We start from the raw sequence: 25006 nt of genomic DNA on the forward strand, positions 1-25006 counted from the left end.
GATGCGCTTATCAGTTATAATTCCACCAGCGGCACTAAAAACCCACTCTGATAAAACGCTGGCGGCAGGGCAGGCCAGGACCTCCAAGGCATAGAGAGCCAGTTCATTCCACGTATCCAGCTTGGATACCCAATAATTATAAGGCACAGTGGAATCACGGAGAACGTTGGTACGGTCGGCAAGGTACTCCCTCAGCATCTTCCCAAACTTTGCACTCCTTGTGAGAGTACCCCGCGCCTCATGGCCTGTCCAATGGGAGGGTCTGAGAAAACTCTCCCAGAACTTTGACAGTGTTCCTCTGCCTCTGCTGGATTGAAGTTGTGTCTATCTCGCCTGTACTCCTTGGTTGTCCAACGAAGTGTGCCCTCTGCCACCAGCGTTTTCAGATGGGAATTTTTTTAATAGTTCCGCAACAAGGGCCTTCTGGTACAGTCCCATTTTTGTAGACCTGTCCGCCTCAGGAATAAGAGATTTAAATATAAAGTTCTCCTTGTAGCATGGGTCTAGAAGTGTCACCAACCAGTAATGACTGTCACCCAAAATTTTGAGAACGCGAGGGTCATGGGAAAGGCAGCATAACATAAACTCGGCCATGCGTGCCAGACTACTAACAGGCAAGACTTCCGTGTCCTCACCAAGAGGATGACTGACCATGCTCTCCTCCTCCTCCTCCTCCTCTCTGTCCTCTGGCCATCCACGCTGAACAGATGGTGTGACAGCTGTGCAGGTAGTACCGTCTATAGTTCATGAAACTAGCTCCTGTCCTTCCTCCTCCTCCTTCTCTTCCTCATTGTCACCCAATCCAAGTTGGGATGAGATGAGGCTGGGCTGTGTGGAATCACCCTGTATGGTTCCTTGCTCCATCTCATCGTGCTCCGCCTGCAATGCATCCTCTTTGATTGTGAGCAGAGAGCGTTTCAGAAGACAGAGAAGCGGGATGGTGATGCTAATTATGGCGTCATCGCCGCTCACCATCTTGGTGGAGTCCTCAAAGCTTTGGAGGATGGTGCATATGTCTGACATCCATGTCCACTCCTGAGGTCTCATGTGTGGAGTCTGAACTGAATACTGACAGCCTTGATGCTGGTACTCAACAACTGCCCTCTTCTGCTCACAAACCCTTCCCAACATCTGCAGTGTAGAGTTCCAACACGTGGGGACATCATACACCAGTCTGTGAGCCGGAAGCTGAAAACGCTGCTGAAACACTGCAAGGGCGGCGGAAGCTGTAGCTGACTTTCTAAAATGGGCACACAGGCGGCGTACTTTAACAAGCAGATCCGGCAGCTCCGGGTAGGATTTGAGAAACTGAACCACGAGGTTAAGCACATGGACCAGGCATGGTACGTGTGTGAGCTCGCCTCGCCTCAGAGCCGCCACCAGGTTCCGGCCATTGTCACACACGACCATGCCTGGCTGTAGGTTCAGCGGTGTGAGCCACAGCTCTGCCTGCTCTATCAGAGCTGTCCACAACTCTTCAGCATTGTGTGGTTTTTCACCTAAGCATATTAGCTACAGCACAGCCTGTTGCTGCTTGGCCGAGGCAGTGCTGCAGTGCTTCCAGCTTGTGACTGATGTGGTCATTTCGGAGATGGAGGCTGAAGAGGAGGAGGAGGCTGAGGAGGATGAGGTGCAGGAGCTGTAGACCGTGGGGGCAACCCTGATTGACCTAGGGCCCGCAATCCTTGGTGTCGGGAGGACGTGTTCTGTCCCAAGGAACGACTGGGTCCCGGCTTCCAGTATGTTAACCCAGTGTGCCGTCAGCGAGATGTACCGTCCCTGCCAACAAGCACTTGTCCACGTGTCCGTGGTTAGGTGGACTTTATCGGTAACTGTGTTGTTGAGAGCACGGCTAATGTTTTGGGACACGTGCTCGTGTAAAGCAGGGACGGCACACCAGGAGACATAGTGGGGGCTGGGGACCGAGTACCGAGGGACGGCCGCCGCCATCAGGTTGCGGAATGCTTCCATCTCCATGAGCCTAAAAGGCAACATTTCGAGCGCAAGCAGTTGTGAAATGTGAGAATTTAGTAGTGTGGCCTGTGGGGCGATGGCTGCATATTTGCTCTTGCGTTCCAAGGACTGGGTTATGGACAACTGAACGCTGCTCTGGGACAAGGACATGGACGTGCTTCCTGATGCTGCTACTTGAGAGTGTGCAATGACAGGTGCAGGGCAGGAGGCATCTTCGCATGCACCATGGACAGGGGATTGGCTTGCATGCACAACAGCGGAAGAAGCAATGGTGCCACCCGCAGACACTGTTCCTGGACCCTGGCGTTCGGCCCACAAAGTCGGGTGCTTTGCTGCCATGTGCCTGATCATGCTGGTGGTGGTCAGGCTGGTCGTTTTGCCACCCCTGCTGATGCTGGCCTGGCAGGTGTTGCAAATGGCCTTTTTGGGGTTATCGGCAGAGTCTTTGAAACACAACCAGACTTGGGAAGACCTAACAGTTGTACTGGCAACTTCCTTCGTGTTGGTGTTACGGGGAACGGTTGCCTGCCGCCACCACACTGCTTCTTCCTGCCTGTTGGAGTGCTCTGCCTCCCTCCCCCTGTGTGCTGCTGTCCTCGCTCTGCATGTCCTCCTGCCAGATTGGGTCAGTTACTATATCATCCACCACCTCGTCTTCCACTTCTGCACCCTGGTCCTCCTCCTGACTTTCTGGCAATTGTGTCTCATCATCGTCCACCTCTTGTGACACTTTCCCACCGTTGCCTTCATGTGACCGTGGCTGCTCAAATATTTGGGCATCGCTACACGCGATCTCCTGTTGCCCCGCTTCAAGTGGACTAGGCGAGAGGCCCGAATCTATAAATGGAAAAGTGAACATTTCTTCAGAGTGTAAAAGTGTGGGATCAGTTGTCTCTGGGTACTCGGCATGGTGGGAGGAAGGAGGATCAGGGTGAGGAATATGCGGTCCAGACTCACGGCTACTGAGACTTGACCGTGTGGAAGACAGGGTGGTGGTGGTGGTGGTGGCTAAGTGACTGGAAGCATTATCCGCTATCCAACCAACAACCTTTTGACACTGCTGTGGGTTCAATAGTGATGTGCTGCGGTCCCCTAGAAATTGGGACAGGAAGGTCAGGCGAGAAGATGTGGGAGTTTGTTGTGGCACAATTTCGGCTTGCACACGGCTTTGTCCTCGGCCTCTGCATGCACCATTACCATCACATCCAGTTCCCCTTGCCTCGTGCCTTGCCCATTTTAAATGGAGGACAGTATCTTCCACGCTCACTACAAATGACTGAGTTTGGAGCGAATTTATATGTGATCCATGTGACAGAGAAAACAGAGTTTTAAATACTTGGCCTGTAGGTAAGTAGTTTGACTAGCAAACTGCTATGAATTGCTTCACTGACACACTGAAAACATTTTTTAATGGAGGCCAGAAATGGCAGTATTTTCTGAAAACGTATATGTAATCCGTGTGACGGAGAAAACACTGTTTTAAATACCTGGCCTGTAGGTAACTGTTTTGAACAGCAAACCAGTGTCAAAAACTTTGCTGACACACTGAAAAAATTTTTTAATGGAGGCCAGAAATGGCAGTATTTTCTGAAAACGTATATGTAATCCGTGTGACGGGGAAAACACAGTTTTGAATACCTTGCCTGTAGGGAACTGTTTTGAACAGCAAACCAGTGTCAAAAACTTTGCTGACACACTGAAATTTTTTTTTAATGGAGGCCAGAAATGGCAGTATTTTCTGAAAATGTATATGTAATCCATGTGCTTGAGAAAACACAGTTTTAAATACGTGGCCTGTAGGGAACTGTTTTGAACAGCAAACCAGTGTCAAAAACTTTGCTGACACACTGAAAAAAATATTTAATGGAGGCCAGAAATGGCAGTATTTTCTGAAAACGTATATGTGAGCCGTGTGATGGAGAAAACACAATTTTACATAGATGGATTTTTAGCACTGTAATATGGAAAGGACCTGGCTGTATTCTGCAGTGCCAACAAGCAAATGGCGCAGAAAAAACGTTTTCTCTGGATTTCTTTTTAAGCAAATAATGAGGATTAAAATACAAAAAAAATTATTCCTGGCCCCTGAGACCTGGACCTATTTCCAGAAATATCTAACAGCAGCAGCCAACAGAACTGGAATGGAGCCTCTTGTGCTGTGTGCACTGCAGTCTGCTATATACACTGCCTGCCTGCCTGCCTATATACACTGCCTGCCTGATATCTCTGCAGATGGATTAGTTAGTCCTCAAAAGGACTGTTTGTTAAGATGGATATGTGTAATGTACGGTTTTTCTCCCTACACTACCTAATACACAAGTAAATCTCTCCCTGACACAGCAGCAGCTCTCCCTACACTGTCTGATCCGGAGTGACTGTGACGAGCATGGCGGCGCCAGGTCTGATATACACCTGATGACGCTGTGCGGCCAGCCAATCACTGTAATGCCCACAACCAACATGGCTACGGCATTACAATGCATGGCAGGCAATCCCTGCATGTTCATTGGCTCTCTAAAGAGCGCCAAACATGCAGGGAGGGGACCCGAGTTCCCGCCCGAGCAACCCGGAAATACTCGCCGAGCGCCGAGCTTGTCGAGTACCATGATGCTCGGGCGAGTACCGAGTAGTGGCGAGCACGTTCGCTCATCACTATTTGTAAGTCAAAATCAGGAGTGGGTCAAAAATGAAGAAGTTGTGCACATGTTTCTATTACACTTTTCCTCTGACTGTTCCACTCTTGGTTTTGGCTTTCAAATACTGATGTAAAATAGTGTTAATAGGTATAGTATTGTTAGTGTAATAGGCATAGGGTGCTGTAGGAATATAGGGAATGTGAAGTATATGATAAGTAATATAATACATAGTATTGTGAGGGTGATCTGCCCGATTACATGTAGTAGGGACACACATAGTTAAAGTTGGGACTAGCCCATAGTGGGAGGGGAAAGTCCCGGTAAAAAGGGACTGCTTCCTGATAGCAGATCAGATAGGGAAATACAGTAACCAAGGTCAAGTTCAAGTTGCAGTGGGCAAGCATCTATTGTTCAGTGCAGAGGGAGGCCTTACTAGGATCCCTTGCAGAAATTCCTGCATCGTCCAGAGCTCAAGGCCCAATACAGGCACTACGAAGAGTGCCTTATCCTCTATTGTACAGGGGATGATGGAAGCAGAACCACATGAAGGGAAGGTAATGGATCCCGGGTGCACTGTGGGCCTTAACGGGAAATCCCTGGGGCTGACAGTCAGTAAACATAGAAATAGTCCAGGAAGAACAGATAGTAATGCTGAAAACATACTGTTATTGAGGAAAAAAGGAATAAGAAGTGTTGTGCCCGATACTATGTGTTACAATCTGATGAACTTTAACTGCAGCCTACCAGTGAGTGTGATGTATCCCACACCTGACAGCACACGATTTTCCAATAAAGTGCCAGAGCATTATGGAGCAGCAGCTTGTCCATGACTAACACCCTCGGTCACTTTCCATATGTACTCTAGGAAATATAAGCTCCCTTGAACATTATACAACCCCCAACCTAGTGTTCCTGCAGACAGCCATGGTAGCTGCTCCTTTTGTGCATGCATTTACCTGCTGTTTTCCAGCTGAACTGAAGAACTGTGCAAGTTTTAATAACCAGCGCACCACAGTATGTTGTAATGGTGAAAAATGTGGGGGCTCCTTTGACTTTTTTGGACATCCCAAAGCCCTGAGTGCATGACCTGCTTTACACTGAATAGGCCTGATGTACACAGCAAAGCAATATACAGTATTATGGAACATGAAGTCCACTGCTGCCTTTTACAGCAGAAGTCCAGAGTCCATGTGCACTAACATGATACTTTACATACCTCTGAAATTCATTATTAAATGGAATATGGTACAGAGTATTCTTTTAGATTCTGTGGGACGCTGTACAGAGGCAAAATACAGCCATGAGCACGAGTCTTTTAGGTTGTTTTTTTTGCAATTTGTTTTTTCCTCCCCTTCTACCAATAGCAATACCTTTTTATTCTTCCATTGACATTGCACTATGAGGACTTGTTTATTGTGGCACAAGCTGTAGTTTTGAATGACTCCATTCAATTTACCATATAATGTAGTGAAAAATGGAATGAAACAGTTACAAATAATGCAATTCCATCATTGTTTTTTTAGTTTAGTTTATAGATCATTCATTGCATGGTAAACATCACAAAGCAACATGATTTTCCAAGTCAGTATGACTACAGTAATAACAAACTTGTATAGATTTTTTTTTAATATTTAGCAATTTAAAAAAATCAGAACTTTGTAAGAAAAACATTTTGCCGCCATTTTTCTGAGACTCATAGCTTTTTATTCTACTGGCAATCACGCTGAGCACTTGTTTTTTTTCAAGGCATGCTGACCTTTTTATTGATACCAATTTGGGGTACATACTGTATCTTCTTTTTAGATTTTATTTCATTTTTTAAGAGAGCAATAACAAATAGCAATTCTAGAGGGCTTTTTTTTCTCACTACAGTCTCATTTTTAATTTTTTACTTTCATTTTGGAACTTGAACCTGCGATTCATTGATCATTTGTTCTATATACTGCAATACTTGGGTCAACTTCGGCTGAGCTTCACAGGAGTATAGCAGGTAATCCATAAACATCACAAGAGACAAACGGGAATTGATGCCCGTGGTCACCGGTGGTTTCTCTATTTAAATGTCACTGTCGGTGATTAACACTGGCATCCAAAATAGTTAAACAGCAGAGATCGGAGATAGTTCCAGGCCTCCTCGTTAAAGGCAGATCCCTGGTGTATAACACAGCCCTTGCTGGCACATGTGGAGTCCCCTCCAAACAAGGGACCCCAATGCGGATGAAGTGTGCGTTCATTTGAATCAAGGGAGTAAATGAAAATAGCTTTGACTAACCTTTAAGAAGAAATAGAGATCAAATCAAATCAAATTATAATGAATCAAAATTTGTTCTGAATGTCCCCAAAATTTCTGATTCTGTTGAATCCAAAACTTTGGTGACTGAATTCACACAAATCCAGCAAATTGATTGCTGGCCAGGAGCTATTTTACTGTCTACTTTTGATGGCTGAGAAGTTAAAAGGGCTGTCTAGTCTAAATTGATAAGTCTGCAATCACTCTGTGTGACTGCAGACTTATAAATCCCCACAGCGTATGCACTGAAGGCTGCGAAGATTTGCCGGTTTCTGAGCCGGGAACATTAGGTATGAATGCTTTATGCACTTGTTAAGTGTATGGAGCGAGGCCGCGCCCTCTAGACGGGCTCTGGCCGGGAGTATGCATAAAGAATACGCACCCGCTTGTCCCGGTTCGGAAACTGGCAAATCCTCACAACGCACAGTGCGTGCGCTGGGGGGATTCATAAGTCTGCAGTCACACAGAGTGATTGCAGACTTATCAATTTAGGCTAAACAACCTCTTTAAAAAGATAAAGTATATTACTCTTACTTTTTTACGACACTCAACTGCTCTTTCGTCACCTCCATCATCATGGAGTCATTCATTCTGGTGTTCAGTTTTTGCATTGCTCCTTTCCAGCCATGAGGCCAATGATTGCCTTCACACCATCACTTGATAGATGACTCATGTCTTGGTAGTTAATTGATCTGCCCACATGAGGTTAATCACTTGCCTCAGCATCCAAAGAGAGTACCGGAAAAAAATGAAGACTTGCAGTGTAAGGACAAGTAAGAGCCTAGAACAGCTGAGTGTAATTTATTTTATTATTTTTAACCCCTTCCATTCCCCTATTCATTATGCTTTGGGTTCTGTAGAGATCTTAGAGCATAACAAAACATCGTTCCACAGCAATCAAATCACTATCAATTCAAAAAAAATTTTTTCGGGCCAAACAAATCTCTTAGCAGAATCAAGCTAATCTGCCAGACACTAATTTGAGGAGAGTCACGTGTTTCTATTAACCCCTTTACAACCCAAGGTGGTTTCTACGTTAATGACCAGGCCAATTTTTTCAATTCTGACCACTGTCACTTTATGAGGTAATTACTCTGGAATGCTTCAACGGTTCCCCCTGATTCTGAGAATGTTTTTTCGAGACATATTGTACTTCATGATTGTGGTAAAATTTCTTTGATATCAATTGCGCTTATTTGTGAAAAAAATGGAAATTTGGTGAAAATGTTGAAAATTTTGCAATTTTCAAAATTTGAATTTTTATGCCCTTAAATCAGAGAGATATGTCACACAAAAAAGTTAATAAATAAAATATTCCCACATGTCTACTTTACATCAGCACATCAAAAAATTTTTTTATTAGGGAGCTATAAGGGTTAAAAATTGACCAGCGATTTCTCATTTTTCCAACAAAATTTACAAAACCATTTTTTTAGGGACCACATCACATTTCAAGTCACTTTGAGGGGTCTTTATAACAGAAAATACCCAAAAGTGACACCATTCTAAAAACTGCACCCCTCAAGGTGCTCAAAACCACATTCAAGAACTTTATTCACCCTTCAGGTGCCTCACAGGAATTTTTGGAATGCGGAAGAAAAAAATGAACATTTAACTTTTTTCAAAAAAATGTTACTTTAGACCCATTTTTTTTTATTTTTGCAGGGGTAACAGGAAAAAATAGACCCCAAAATTTGTTGTGCAATTTCTCCTGAGCACGCAGATACCCCATATGTGGGGAAAAAACACTCTGGGCGCAAGGGAAGGAGCACCATTTGACTTTTTGAATGTAAAATTTGCTTGAATAATTAGCGGACGCCATGTTGCTTTTGGGGAGCCCCTGATGTGCCTAAACAGTGGAAACCCCTCACAAGTGACACCAACTTGGAAACTAAACCCCTCAGGGAACTTATCTAGATGTGTGGTGAGCACCTTGAACCCCCAGGTGCTTCACAGAAGTTTATAACATTGAGCCATAAAAATAAAATTTTCAAATTTTTACCACAAAAATGTTTTTCAGCCCCCAATTTTGCATTTTCATAAGGGTAACAGGAGAAATTGCAACATGCAGTTTGTTGTGCAATTTCTCCTGAGTAAGCAGATACCCCATAAGTGGGGGAAAACCACTGTGTGGGAGCACAGCAGGGTTCGGAAGGGAAGGAGCACCATTTGACTTTTTGAATGTAAAATTTGCTTGAATAATTAGCAGATGTCATGTTGGGTTTGGAGAGCCCCTGACGTGCCTAAACAGTGTAAACCCCCCACAAGTGACACCATCTTGGAAATTTGACTCCTAAGGAAACTTATCTAGATGTGTGGTGAGCACCTTGAACCACCAGGTGCTTCACAGAAGTTTATAACATTGAGCCATAAAAATAAAATTTTCACATTTTTCCCACAAAGATGTTTTTCAGCCCCAAATGTTGCATTTTCATGAGGGTAACAGGAGAAATTGCACCATGCAGTTTGCTGTGCAATTTCTCCTGAGTTAGTGTATACCCAGTATGTGGGGGAAAACCATTATTTTGGCGCACGGCAGGGTTCGGAAGGGAAGGAGCGTCATTTGACTTTTTGATTGTAAAATTTGCTTGAATAATTAGCAGAAGCCATGTCGCGTTTGGAGAGCCCCTGATGTGCCCAAGCAGTGGAAACCCCCCACAAGTGACACCATCTTGGAAACTAGACCCCTCAAGGAACTTATCTAGATGTGTGGTGAGCACCCTGAACCCCCAAGTGTTTTACAGAAGTTTATAACATGAGCCGTGAAAATAAAAAAATCAAACTTTTTCCACAAAAATTATGTTTTAGCCCCAATTTTTTTATTTTCACAAAGGTAAGAGGAGAAAATTGACCCCAAAAACTTTTGTGCAATTTCTCCTGAGCATGCCATTACCCCATTTGTGGGGAAAATACAGTCTTTGGGCGCACGGCAGAATTCAGAAGGGAAGGAGCACTATGTGACTTTTTGAACGCAAAATTAGCTGGAATCTAGAGCGGACGCCATGTCGTGTTTGGAGAGCCCCTGATGTGCCTAAATAGTGGAAACCCCCCACAAGTGACCCCATTTTGGAAACTACACCCCTCAAGGATTTTATCAAGGGGTACAGTGAACATTTTGAACCCAGAGGTACGACACAGAATTTGATAACTTTAGCTCATCATATTGAATAAGTTGTCATTAGTCTTGTGCGCAAGTGCTCGCTACTTTTGCATCGGGTACTCAGGTATGCACCATGTATCGTGGGTGCTCGAATGACATGCTCGAGTCCCTGTCCGCATGTTTCACAGTTATTAGACACCCAAAAAAAAACATGCTGGATCGCTCGTGCATGGCAGGCAATCCCCGCAAGGTTTTTTTGGCCGCAAAGCATATGGGGCAGAGACTCGAGCATGTCACTCGAGCACCCGCGATACTCAGTGCATACCCGAGCAGCCGATGAAAACTCAAATAGCGAGCGCTTGCGCTCAACAATAGTCGCCATATCATCATCTTTTTTTTTTTTACTTTTTTTACTAACCCTAGCCCAACCCTAACCCTAGCCCAACCCTAACTCCAACCCTAGCCCAACCCTAACCCCAGCCCTAACGCTAGCCCAACCCTAACCCCAACCCTTGCCCAACCCTAACCCCAACTCTAACCCTAACCCCAACCCTAACCCCAACCCTAGCCCAACCCTAACCCCAACCCCAGCCCAACCCTAACCCTAACCTTAACCCCAACCCCAACCCTAGCACAACCCTAACCCTAACTCGAGAGTTTATTTTTTACGCCGTTCCTCGTGCAGTATAAGTGATTAGACGACTTTATTCTTCGGGTCAGTGAGATTACAGAGATACCAGAATCATATCGGGTTTTTATGATTGACAGCTGTCACACACTAAAAGAGGCATTTTATTGTAAAATCTAGTTTTTGCATCGCCATATTTTGAGAGCTATAATTTTTCCATATTTTGGCCGACAGAGTCATGTGATGGCTCGTTTTTTGCGGGATGAGTTGATGTTTTTATTGGTGACATCTTTTGATCGCTTTCTATTCCGATTTTTGGAAGGCAGAATAAACAAAAACCAACAATTCAGGAATAGTTTCTTTTTTTTAATTTTTTTATGCTGTTCCGCGTGTGGTAAAATTTATAAGACAGCTTTATTTTTCGGGTCAGTACGTTTACAGCAGTACCACATTTATATAGTTTTTTTATGTTTTGGCGCTTTTACACAATAAAAGCTATTTTATAGAAACAAAATATTTTTTTGCATCGCTTTATTCTGAGAGCTATAACTTTGTTATTTTTTGGCTGATGGAATTGTATGACAGCTTGTTTTTTGCGGGACAAGATGACATTTTCAGCGGTACAATTTTTATTTATATTCATCTTTTTGATCGCGTGTTATTCCATTTTTGGTTTGGCAGTATGATGATAAAGCATTGTTTTTTGCTTCGTTGTTTATTTTAATTTTTTACCGTTTTCACTAAAGAGGTTAACTAGTGGGACAGTTTTATAGGTAAAGTCATTCCGGACACGGCGATACCAAATATGTGTACTTTTATTGTTTGTTGTTTTTTTTTTTCATAATAATATTTATTGATGGGTACATTATATTTTTATTTTTGGTGGATTATTTTTTTTATTTTTTTTAAATATTTTTACAATTTTTTTTTTTCACTTTCTCACACATTTTCTTACTTTTATTCTTTGTCCCACTATGGGACTTTCACTTAAGCACCATCCCTGTGCTATACAGGCTGTCAGCGCTGCAGATGCAGAAGATATTTTGGTCCTGCACTGCGCATGACCAAAATATCTTACTGCTGTCTGGTGACCCGGATGTTGTCATGACGACATCGGGTCATCATGGCAACATCCTGGAAGCCGCGGCAGACAGCGCTCGAGGCCGGCAGGAGAGGTGAATATCCCGATCACCTCCCCTTGCCACCGCAATGCTTCAATCGACTTCGATTGCAGTATTGCGGGGGTTAATGTGCCGGGAGCGGTGCGGGACCACTCCTAGCACATAACGCCAGGTGTCAGCTGGGACAATCAGCTGACACCCGGCGGTGATCGCGCCCTCACAGCTTGTGTGTGGGCCCGATCGCAAAGGTGTACTAATACGTATCAGGCTCTTAAAGCCCATGGAGCAGATACATATTAATACGTCTTGGGCTTTAAAGGGGTTAATAGGCCATAATCTAGTACTTCAGTTATCCAGGGAATGGGGAATCCAGATCATCGGTCTTGCATTATAATCCTCCTACAGGTACACAGGCACATGAGCTTGTCAGACGATAAAGGTAAAAACATATCTGGCACTCTGTGAGTGGACTGGGATCCAAGAGGTAATATTTCTGCAAAAAAAGGAGCATGGACCGCACCTCCAAAAAATCATACATTTGATCTAATGCCTCTCGGCAAAAATATATATAACTGAACATGAGGTTCTTAGTATTTTATTCTATATTAATCTTGCTTTTCATGTTTATATACTTGTTGGTTTTGCTGACTGAGCTGCCCTGTCTATATTTATGTTCCAGAAATAAATTTGAAGATTTTAGTCACTCTCCACAAGGAGAAATATTACCCCTTGGATCCTGGTCAGATGCCTCTCACCCAGCTAAACCAGATCTCACACATTGCACTGATAAGTGCCAATACCCCAAAACACAGAGTCTGCAAATTGAAATTTTGGTTCTGATCTTTTATCCTAAATCATGTGACAAGGCTCGTTAGAGAGTCGATATTGACTTTTAGGATTGCTACTTCCTACAGGTGGTTCTAGAGTTCTAGTACTCTTGCTCTCTGAAAAGACAATTTGCTTATTTCACAGAGGAGCATAGTGGCTTAAAAGTCTTCTCACCTTGACATACTTAACATGTCACTCTCCACAAAGAGAAATATTACCTTAAGCTAAAAAAGAGAATGGACAGCACCTCCAAAAACATACGTTGATCTAATGCCTCTCGGCAAAAATATATTAAACTGAACATGAGGTTCTTAGTTTAACATTCTGATCAGACTTTATGAAGCCCACTGCCACGTCACGGCAAACCTCATAGTGGGTCCTAACATTTCCTGCCTGAACGGGAGCGGAGCCGTGCGCCAACCACCACCGCAGCGACATTGCACCAGCCGGGCAGGCGGTCTGGTGCCTCACAGCACCCATGTTGCAAGACCGAGTCCCCATGACTCCAGGCCGCGCCGCCCCACAAGCACAAAACCACAGCAACAATGGCCGACACACTGCACCAACACCACATGAATTGAGCATTGTGACTCACCTTCATCAAGCTCTTAAGTAAGAGCAAAAATAGGCTAGACCCTATTTGCAGTCTCCTGCTAATTAAAATCGCCTGTGCCAAATGGGAGGAGTGCTGGTCCAAGAAAGGGGAAAGAATATGCAATGCAAAAAAAGGAGCATGGACCGCACCTCCAAAAAATCATACATTTGATCTAATGCCTCTCGTCAAAAATATATATAACTGAACATGAGGTTCTTAGTTTAACATACTGATCAGACTGTATGAAACCCACTGCCTTGCAGCATGGGTGCTGTGAGGCACGAGGCCGCCCGCCCTGCTGGTGCATTGTCGCTGCGGTGGTGGTTGGCGCACGGCTCCGCTCCTGTTCAGGCAGGAAATGTTAGGACCCACTACGAGGTTTGCCGTGACGTGGCAGTGGGCTTCATACAGTCTGATCAGAATGTTAAACTAAGAACATCATGTTCAGTTTTATATATTTTTGCCGAGAGGCATTAGATCAACGTATGTTTTTGGAGGTGCTGTCTATTCTCTTTTTTAGCTTAAGGTAATATTTCTCTTTGCGGAGAGTGACATGTTAAGTATGTCAAGGTGAGGAGACTTTTAAGCCACTATGCTCCTCTGTGAAATAAGCAAATTGTCTCTTCAGAGAGCAAGAGTACTAGAACTCTAGAACCACCTGTAAGAAGTAGCAATTCTAAAAGTCAATATCGACTCTCTAACGAGCCTTGTCACGTGACTTTGGATAAAAGATCAGAACCAAAATTTCAATTTGCAGACACTGTGTTTTGGGGTATTGGCCCTTATCAATGCAATGTGTGAGATCTGGTTTAGCTAGGTGAGAGCCGTCTGACAAGGATCCAAGGGGTAATGTTTCTCCTTGCGGAGAGTGACTAAAATCTTCAAATTTATTTCTGGAACATAAATATAGACAGGGCAGCTCAGTCAGCAAAACCAAAAAGTATATAAAAATGAAAAGCAAGATGAATATAGAATAAAATACTTTATTCTATTTTCATCCTGTTTTCCATGTTTAGATGGTAGTACAACTAATGAGATTTTAATTAGTGTGGTCATTGTAATAATTGGTCCAACATTTTTGGTTTGAGGGACCACTTGTTTTGATGTATCTTTCTTTTTGTACAGTGTCCATTTTAGGACATGATCAGATATCAAAATCAAACATCAGAATGATGTCACTTTGAGTCTAAATACCCCGTCTGAGAACTGATTCTGACAAATGATTTTGACAAGTGATTTTGACAAGTGGTTTTGACAAGTGATTTTGACAAGTGATCCTGACAAGTGACTTTTACAACTGTAATAATAATAATTAGTGATGAACGAGCATGCTCGCCACTGCTCGGTACTCGCCCGAGTATCTCAATACTCGAGATGCTCGGAGCTCGCCGAGTACTTTCGAGATGCTCGGGTGGGAGCTCGGGTCCCCGTCCTACATGTTTGGTGCTATTTAGAGCACCAATCATGCAGGGATTGTCTGCCGCTCACTGTAATGTCACAGTCATGGTGGTTGTGGCATTACAGTGATTGTCCAAATCGATGGGAACAGTGCTCACAGTGAAACATGAAAAGCCGGCCATTCATCAGCGGCATACACCGGTACCCGACAATTTAGAACAGAAAGAATAGAGCATCACACATAGATTAGATAGATAGAGACATGTCAGTCACATATATAATAAGTAGAGTGACAGTGTTGGTTACTGTACTTGTCATTTAGTGTTAAAATAAAGGATTTATTAAAAAAAAAATTGGCGTAGGGTTCCCCGTAATTTTAGTCTCTATCGGAGGTTAAGCAGACGGCTGGGGCAGATATTTGAAGCCTGGGAAGGGGGTAATACCCACGGAGCTTCCCACGCTACTAATATCAGCCCCCAGCTGAATACCTAGCCTTTACCAGCTATTAAAATGAGGGACCCCAAAAAAAATGACGTGGGCCCCCCCCTATTTTAATAGCTAGCAAAGGCTAGGCAGACAGCTTTGGGCTGATATTAATAGCCCAGGAAGGGTGCCATGAATATTGGCCCCCTCCCAGGCTAGAAACACCAGCCGTCAGCCGCCCCAGAAATGGCGCATCCATAGGATCATTTGAATTTGGCTTGCTTGTAGTCTGTGCATAAGTCCCAATGAGTTTCAATCAGGCTTGCACTGAAAATCATATAACCAAATAGAACTCTCAGGTTTTCACAACTGAATATATAGCTCAGTGGCTAGTGCACTGGCTTCTGGACATAGAATTTTGGGTTCAAGTCCCATCAGCAAACAGTGACATTTTCTTTTATTATTATTATTATTACAGTAGTAAAAGTCACTTGTCAGAATCATTTGTCAGAATCAGTTCTCAGACAGGGTATTTAGACTCAAAGTGACATCATTCTGATGTTTGATTTTGATATCTGATCATGTCCTAAAATGGACACTGTATTTTTGTTGTCAACCATGATTAAAACATTCTAGTCGAAACACGTTAGTTTTGCTGATGTGACGCCCTCCCTGAGCAGATGGGGGATACTCGGAGCTGGGCCTTGCAGATGTTGTGGGGATGCAGTCGTGGCCTTGACCCGTTCCGTGCCCAGGGCTGTCACAGTAAAAATGGGCTTTTTAGATGAGTGGTTAATGTTCAACTACACCACCTGTGGTTTCTGGTGAAGGCCACCAGCGCTGCAACAGTCCTCTGAGGCTGATGTTCTGGCAGCTTGGTTGGTACTACTCCCCACAGGCGGAGTAGGCCTCAGGGCAGTGTTTGATGAACTGTGTGGAGGTATGGTGGGTGCAGTGCCGCACAGGAATAAACAAGCGGAGGCGGTAAATGAAGTCATCCAGGTCTTTACTCACTTTAGATGCACTTTCAGCCGCAAAGCTTCTCTCTGCTACACCAGGAAGGGGGTTCAGCACTTCCCAGGTAGATCAGTGGCACCTGTCAAGACCCCGTTGGTGTGTTCCTCTCCTTCTTATCTCCTCCCGCTTGTGTTCCTCCCTGGGATCCACTAAGCCGCCGGGCTTTTCCAACAGTGACGTGAAGTACACAGTCAGATATCAGGGGCCGGTCACCCCTCTTGTGGCAGGAGTCCCTCTGGCAAGGCCAGAGTGAAGAATACAGGTGGCGACTCCGCTTCGTCTGTATCCCCCTGGGATCCTTTCGCCTGTGGAGCCTATCTCCTCTGCTCCCCTCCAAGGCCTTCTTAGAACGGGACCCTGACCGGGCAGAGACACTTGTTAACTCTGACCCGCTCCTCGTCTCAAGGCCAGAGAGCGAGGACCGTGAATCTTCAGCCAGCTACAGACTCTTGCTGGACCCTGACAGAGGACCACAATCAAATGACACTGAACTTAAGATGGCCAAATATTATATATGATTCTATAAGTGCTTCCTGTAAGTGTTTCCTCCACCCTCACCCACTGCTTGGTTCCCCCTCTCCTTGGTTCCCCTCATCTCCTCTATCCCGGACCAGGGCAGCACCCTGGTGCTATCTGGCCCCCTACAGGACGGGAGTGGTGTAGTCTTGAGTGTGAAGTGGGGTCCTGTGTGATGCTCCATCCTTACCTGGAAGAGGAGATACCACACCTCTATCTGAGGTACAGTACCCCTGTGGCGACTGAACCCTCAGGGGCGCCACACTGACTGAGCTGTCATGTCTATATTTATGTTCCTGAAATAAATGTGAAGACTTTAGTCCACTCATGGAGTGGCAGATATCTTTTCACTAGTACTCCAGTTAGACGCAGCCACAGCCTGTTTTACCATGCCTGCGAAACACACAAACCATTACACCTGGCAATAGCTTATAAATGTATTCAGAATACACCTCTTTACCTAATTACTATATTAGATGTTTATATTGCTTGGCAATTGGTTACCAAGCCGGGTTAATCATTTCTTCGACATTAGACTTGCTAGTCAGTTAGTCACGGTTTTAGATCTCTTCAGCTACTTGTAATATTATACTTCTCATACACCTGAATAGGTCAACCGTGAAAACACAACGTTCTAAATTATCACACTGATGTCAGTTTTGCTTAAGTCAATCATTATGGATACAATTAAAGGCAGACTGAAAATAATCACCTTGCCCCAAAAGCTTTGTAATATTGCCATGTTTACATATATACAACATAGATTATATAGAAGCTATGAAAACATTTTTAGCATACAAAATATTAATATATTCATTGATTATCTCAAAGAGGTTGAACTCAGATGACAGCGGCATAGTTATAAGGGCCACAGAGGTAGAACTTGTGCTCTGACCCTCTTTCCTGATGTGACACGGGCCCTGATTTCACATATAAGGACATGTTAGAAATAGCAAATGCCAGGCGGGGGTCCCTGTTCTGTGATTTCTAGGAGCTTCAAGTTGCATCAGTAGAGAATAAAGTAGCTATCATTTCTCTGACTATGACAAACTGTTTGGTATAAATGAGACTTCATGAATATTCACAACCGCAACTGCTACTGAAACAGTGTAAACATTTCCATGGATATATCAAGCAGGATGTAGCCATAGGAAAAATGCTGAATTTAACTTTTTCATTTTCTCCACTGAAAATGGAACTCGTTTATGATCCAAATCAGATCTCTCAGCTTGTATTTTTTAATGGACAATATGTGGAAAAAAAAGGTATTCCTGTTAAATATATGTGCTGCTAACCAAGATCCCCACCCATGCTGTCTGCCGATGCATAAAAGTGTTGTGTATAGCAAGAGATAAAATGTCAAGGCAGTGTTGTAGCTAGCAGGTACCAAGATTGGGACCCACCAGAGGTGGTCTAACAATTTTGATCAGGTTTAAAGGAGAAAAGGGACCTGCCTAGATCTCATGCAACCACTGTCTTACTCATATGTCTCATCTTCTAGGGCAGGCTCCATTGCTTTTTTCTTTTCCCTATGGCCACCACTCTTTTCTACGTTGGGTCTTATAAGTGGCCTGGCATTCATCAGTGACATCATCTCTCTAAACCTTCTAAGGCTCACTCAGAAACACCTCTGCGTCGGAGTATTGAGTTGGTGATGTGTTCAGTTGCTGTTTATTTTGGAGCTGGCTACCTTACTGTTTTTTCTGTTACTGTCATCTTCTTGAACTTCTGCATAGTCTACAACCTACTTCTACTTCTGCACAAACCTACAAATAAACCCATAATTTGCTACTCACTGATCAAAACATCATTTGCTGTAAGCATTATGAACTGATTCTTAGAGACTGTTTACATTACATTAAATTAACCTTTGCAAATTGCTTTATTTTCTACTACCTACATTTACTGCTCCACAGACCTGCAGGTTAAGCCATCATTTGCTACCTGCTGATGAATTGATGAACTCATTGTTTGCTGTAAGCATTACAAACTGATTATAATCAGTTTGGAGAGAATGTTCACATTATGTTTTACTTATTTATTTTACTCATTTACATAGCGCCATTAATTCCACAGCACTTTACAGACATCATGGGCACTGTCCCCATTGGGGCTCACACTCTAATTTCCCTATCAGTATGTCTTTTGAATGTGGGAGGAAACCAGAGTAACCGGAGGAAACCTACGCAAACACGAGGAAAACATACAAACTACTTGCAGATGTTGTTCCTGGTAGGATTTGAAACCAGGACCCCAGTGCTGCAAGGCTGCAGTGCTAACCACTGAGCCAATAAGCTTTGTAAATTTCTGTTCTCTCTTCTACCTGCATATACTCTCCTGGCTCTGACTTGCTGCGCTTGCCTCTCCATGTTTCCAGCATAGCCCATAGGTCCTTTCTGTGCCACGTGTTATCAGGCAAACCAAGCTGACTGTACTATCGCCCTCAGTCCATGTGTTCACTTTGACCTGAGGCTTTGTGAAAATTGTTGCCAACATTTTAATAGCCATGTTCAACAGCCATATCGGTCTTTATCCAATTTCGGTATTATGGGAATACTTAATTGGTTGAATCTGTTATGAGAGTTTTCTTATAATAGTACCATGACTTTAGGAAAATTTATTATTTAGATTCTTTGACTGGGATGCTTAGTTATCATGGTATAGTGACTGGGATCAGTATCCTTAGTTGACCTAGGCTGTCCCTGACACAATTCTGGATTGAGCTGGAAAACGCTAATGAAATTTTAGTAATTATTTATTGCAGCAAATAAAACAAAAGGCACGACGAATATACTGAAAAAAACAGCAACACCTCCACATAGTGTCTGCACAAACTATTTGACGCTTTTGTTGTTAACATTTGTTTCTATTTTTCTTGGCAAGTCAAGAAGCAGTTAACTATTAACCTAATTTTTGCTTTTCTATAAATGTTTTCATTTTGTATTACCGTATTTTCTTTGCTTTAATTAGTGTCAATTCATTCATATTGTGTACTACTGTAAACTTATTATTACAGTCAAAAACTTAAAATACTTATTTCTTACATTATTTAATGTGGATCCCAAGAATTATAACATTTGTGTCCTATCCTTAGTATGGTCTATCAAGGCATGAATGGTGGGATTGCCCTCGGTCCACTGCCGATTAGCAGAAAGAAGTGCTGCAGATTTATCTTTTAGCAGGAGCATTCAGACATAATGGGACAATAAACTATTTTACTTTGGACATAACTATTATCCATATAATTTCAAGAAGGAGGATTACAGGAGAGATCTGATATCAAACAAAGCAAAGCGGTGTCATAGCACAGTTTCAAGAGATACTACACACATATCATCATGGTCTGACGGGTAATAGAGCACCATCTGCTGTCTGCTGAATACATTCAGTTAGCATAAGCCTACAGCTGTTGTATACTCCAACATAAAGGGATTTGTAGCTTATTTTAATTTGTGCTGCAGTAGCAGGCAGAGTTGCTTTACCTATTTTAAGCAATAAAAGGACTGATATTGGAGAAGTGCTGCATCCCCTTCTTTTAACTAATCCATTCTTTTCCTATGGCTAGCCCAAAGATAATAAAAGGTGATCCCATGTGGAATCATTTTTCCATGCATTAGACTATTTTTCATAAATGTTAAATATAGTTCTGAAAAGAAGGATATTATAATATGTATCTATTTTGCTTTATGTCCATTTTCCTTTTTGTGACCTTACCGAGTCATTGATAGAGAGGAATATGCATATAAGAAGAAAAAGGAGACATATCAAGTGAGCTATTTGAAACCATTATCAATTGTTAATTGGCTACTGAGCCCTAAACCAGATACCTAAAGTTGAAAACACCACTAATAGCAACAGATGTGAGTTATATAGATCCTCCCAGCACACAGACATTACAAGTTATGTGTTCATGGTGAATATTTTATAGACTTTATTTGCAATCTATGCTGCTGAAAAAGCATTCTAATGATGGCAGCAATAAGTCACGTTAAACCAAAGCACTCACATATTTTATTTCTCTCAAATCATGCATTTATTGAATATTTTTTGCTAAATATTTAACCATAGAGTAAAAATCTAGTTTACATTTCAAAAGTCATTTGTCATGTATGATGCTTAATAGGATAAGGCATATTAAGTTTCTACAATAGCATGCATATTAGATTTTTATTGTAAGACCAGCCCGGAGATCACGTAGTTAAAATAAAGATGAAAAATGTCTTTATGTTGTAATAGAGTAGAGAAAACGTTTATCGATTTGACGTGAATTGACTTGGTGTCTCGTTTTAGGTATTCGCTGATCCCATTAAATTAGAGTAGTTTGTAATTCACTTTGCATGAATCACCTGAAATAGTGCAGCCATTTTACACATTGCTGAGAAGAATGTTTAAGCCAGATAAGATGACATTACCTGTATTGGTTTCTCTGAAATTGCCTTGAAGCTATCTATCACAGACACTCAGTAGCAACTACCGTAGCCTGTTTTAAAACAAACACAGGAAATGCAGCAGCCATTTTGCAGTGAATCTGAATAGTGAGAAAATGTCATAGTTTACAGATTAGCCATAGAGATATGGAGAGAAAGCCATAAAACACTGTTGAAACTATTTGAATAGTGGAGGCTTTGGAGTAAATTTTATTTATGGCAAATTGGTTTGCATAAAAATTTAATTTGCAAGGAAAATACAATGAATCTGAAATTTCAAAAGGTTCTATCATCTCTATAGAGTCAGGGAACAGGATGCCAGAAAGAATAGACAGGGGAACAAAGTAGGATGGAGAAGCTAGATTGTCCCCACTGAAGGGTATACATAGTAAAACCAGATCCATGTATTAAAAAAATTGTGAACTGACTGAGTGTATGAATAAAGCAGATTACTTTATTGTAAGTAGAGTCACTGGAACATCCTACTAGCTTTCATATATAATGTGCATCATTGGGGAACACTGAAACCAATGGAGCAGCGATTTCTAAATTAGTCCTTGGATATCATATAAAATACAATGTAGTTATTTATTAAACATAAACCATGTTACAATTTTTTTTTTAATTAATTTTTAAAATTACATTCTTACAATTCTAAGAATGATACTAAATGTTTTCCGTGATACCTGTTTTAGCAGCAATTGACATGACTGTGTTTTCTTGGCTTTATACTGTATGTCGCAGGCTACTCTAATAGGACCAGAGGGAAGTGTTTGGTATGTGCATTTCTACTAGGTTCCTGTCTTATACTCTGTAAATAATCCAGCCAGTGAGTTTGGTGGCAGAGAACTGAGCATTTTCTCTGCTCCATTGAGACACTCCAGGTTTTCAGCATAATTGTGGCTGATCACTTGCAGTACTCAGGTATGGCATAAAACAGCAGAGACTCCTCAAGCTGATGGCGCTCTCTGCTCCTGGAAAAACTGCTGTGTGAGCAAAGTAATTGTTTATTTGGGGTATCTGTGCACTAGGCCTGGCTCTCGTGAGTCAGTATTTGCATGTATAGTTAGCAAAACCAGCCTAAGATTTTATTTTGTACCCTTTGTGTTTTTCTTTTGCCGATTTATGAACACAGAAAGTAAAACTAGTTGTGGCCAGTTGCATCAAACTTACCTGATGTGGACTGTGTTTGAAGTGCTTGAAAGTGCCTATTTGTCCCAGGAAATGGCGATCCCGCGGCTTAAGTTAATGCAATGCTCTAGCTGGGGCTTCTATCAGTTAACCACATTTTTGTGCATGTCAGGATGGAGGCCAGAAAGTGTCAACAGTGACTCTGTTGGTTTTTTTCAAGTGAATGGCTCCATCGGGATTCTGTCAGGGTTTCTGTCAGAGTACAGTTTTTCAGGGATTCCGATAGAAACCCTGTCATAGTGTTCAACATAGAGCACTCTATAAGTGTGAACCTAGCCTTTTATGCATATTTGGTATTTAATTCGGGTTGATACAGTGAAATAAAAGTGATTTCTGAAAATCCGAGGGTATATTTATGGGTTTTCTTTGAAGGTATGGAGGTATTCTCCCATAAAAATAGTGTATTTATGGGGAAAAAAAAATCATTATTAAAATATCTCTTAACGTCTCATAAACCATGCTACTATAAACCATCCTTAAAGGGGTTGTCCGACCTTAGGCTACAAATCTGCCATCACTCTATGTAATTATAGACTTGTGAATCCTCACAGCACATGCACTGAGCGATTTGCATATTTCCGGCCACATTCCAACTAGATGTGTGCAGTCTCGCTCAATGCACTCACATTGAGTAAGGCTAGTTGGCATGTGACTGCATATATGTAGATTGCATACTTGCTTTCACGCGCCCTCCATTCCCGATGCTGACATGGGAGAATCCTGACAGCGCAAAGTATGTGTGTTTGTCATTCTACTCACTTTTTTGTATATATTTCTTTTTTTTTATTTGTCATTAGCATTAACTTATTACATCTGGAATGTTTAAAATATTAAGGATCTAAAGCAAGTGCTCTGTAGCTTTCCAAATTTAACACTGCATATAGAAGCTATGCCCACTTAAAGGGGATGTCCATCCTTTTTTTTTATTTTGGCTGCCAGTAGTTTTGGTAGCCAGATTACACACTGTCTATGCTGAAAGAGAAAGAGAGTACGCAGAGAAATGGCAGGTGATTGTGGGTGAGGTTGTTTTTTTGCTTTGTTTTTGTTATTTTTTCTATTCTATTTCTACATTAAGCAAAATACATAATTAGGCAGTAAACCAGCGTTCCAAACAAAAATTGGCCTCTGTGAAGTCGATATAAAAAAACCCCAACATTTTAAATACAGACCGCACGCAAGTCTATATATCCAAGGGAACTAATGGGCCACTCCTTCCAGATCCCTCTTCCATTCTTATGGGAACACTACATAATCAAAATGATCCATATTAAAATCTCATAGAAACGTAAAAAATATAAATATAAATGCTAATTTATTTTATGATTTGAAAAGAATCAAAAGTGAAGTGACCAGGAAGCCATTGTCCTCAAGTGCTGTCATATTCCAGAACTGCAACCTACCTGGAGTGCCCAGAAGTACAAGGTGTTCAGGGCTCTGAGACATGACCAAGGTAAGAGAGGCTGAAGCCCAACCACCATTGGACACGAGTCAGAAGTTGAAATGTCAAGACTGGGCCAAGAAATATCTGAAGACAGATTTTTCAAAAGTTTTATGGACTAATGAGATGAGAGTGACTCTTGACGGACTGGATTTAGGGTTTGTGTTTGGATCAGTAACAGACCTTCACTTCAACTCAGACACTAGCAAGGTGGAGGTGGGGTACTGCTGTGGCCCGATATTATTAAACCCCTTACCCCTAGGGTGGTTTGCACGTTAATGACCAGGCCAATGTTTACAATTCTGATCACTGTCACTTTATGAGGTAATTACTCTGGAACTCTTTAACGGATCCCCCTGATTCTGAGATTGTTTTTTCGTGACATATTGTACTTCATGATAGTGGTAAAATTTATTTGATATGTCTTGCGTATATTTGTGAAAAAATTGGAAATTTGGCAAAAATGTTGAAAATTTCACAAATTTCAAAATTTGAATTTTCATGCCCTTAAATCAGAGATATGTCACACAAAATACTTAATAAATAACATTTCCAACATGTCAACTTTACATCAGCACAATTTTGGAACCAATTTTTTTTTTGCTAGGGAGTTATAAGGGTTACAAGTTGACCAGCGATTTCTCAATTTTACTACAAAATTTACAAAACCATTTTTTTTAGGGACCACATCACATTTGAAGTCATTTTGAGGGGTCTATATGACAGAAAAAACCCAAAAGTGATACCATTATAAAAACTGCACCCCTGAATGTGCTCAAAACCACATTAAAGAAGTTAATTAACCCTTCACGTGCTTCACAGCAATTAATCGAACGTGAAAGGAAAAAATGAACATTTAACTAAAATTTAACTTGCATTCTTGCATTATTCCATTGTCCCATTGTTCCATTGCCCCCTAACAATGGGACAATGGAATAATGCAAGAATGGAAGAATGCAACAGACATTGCATGTGTCATAATGGGCTCCTGGCTTTTATCTAGCTGTGCTGCAGCAGCCAGCTTCAGTCTGTAGGGAGCCTACAGACTGGGAAGCAGTGGGGACCGCTGCTCGTTTGTTCAATAATTAGTTACCCTATCTATCCCCCACCCTTCCCAGTCTTGAGGCACGTGGGACATGAGGGGGGAGAGGAGAGGAGAATGTGTGAAAATAGGTGGACATATAGGGGACGTATCAGATATTAAACTGATAAGAAAAGATACTACACTTCATGTTAACCAAAAGGCCGAGAAGCAATTAGCTGAATTGGTTTTGGCCTATGGCTGCACCCTGGCCCCAAGAAGGCACCCATTGTAGGGATAGGGACAAAGACTCCCCTTTGGAAGACATGTTGTTCATCAATAGACACCTTAAAACTCACAACTATACTGCTTGTTGCAGATTCACCCCACATGTTTTTAATCT

The 25006-nt window shown here is 42.2% G+C and overlaps 1 pseudogene; it reads right to left on the reverse strand.

Annotated features, from left to right (window-relative positions):
* Positions 1-24633: 24633 nt before the first annotated feature.
* LOC141174645 (U2 spliceosomal RNA) lies at positions 24634-24839 on the reverse strand (annotated as a pseudogene).
* Positions 24840-25006: the final 167 nt, after the last annotated feature.

Source organism: Phyllobates terribilis, unplaced genomic scaffold (assembly GCF_046119375.1).
Source record: "Phyllobates terribilis strain yellow unplaced genomic scaffold, ASM4611937v1 Scaffold_1__5_contigs__length_1240528914, whole genome shotgun sequence".
Taxonomy (NCBI): Eukaryota; Metazoa; Chordata; class Amphibia; order Anura; family Dendrobatidae; genus Phyllobates; species Phyllobates terribilis.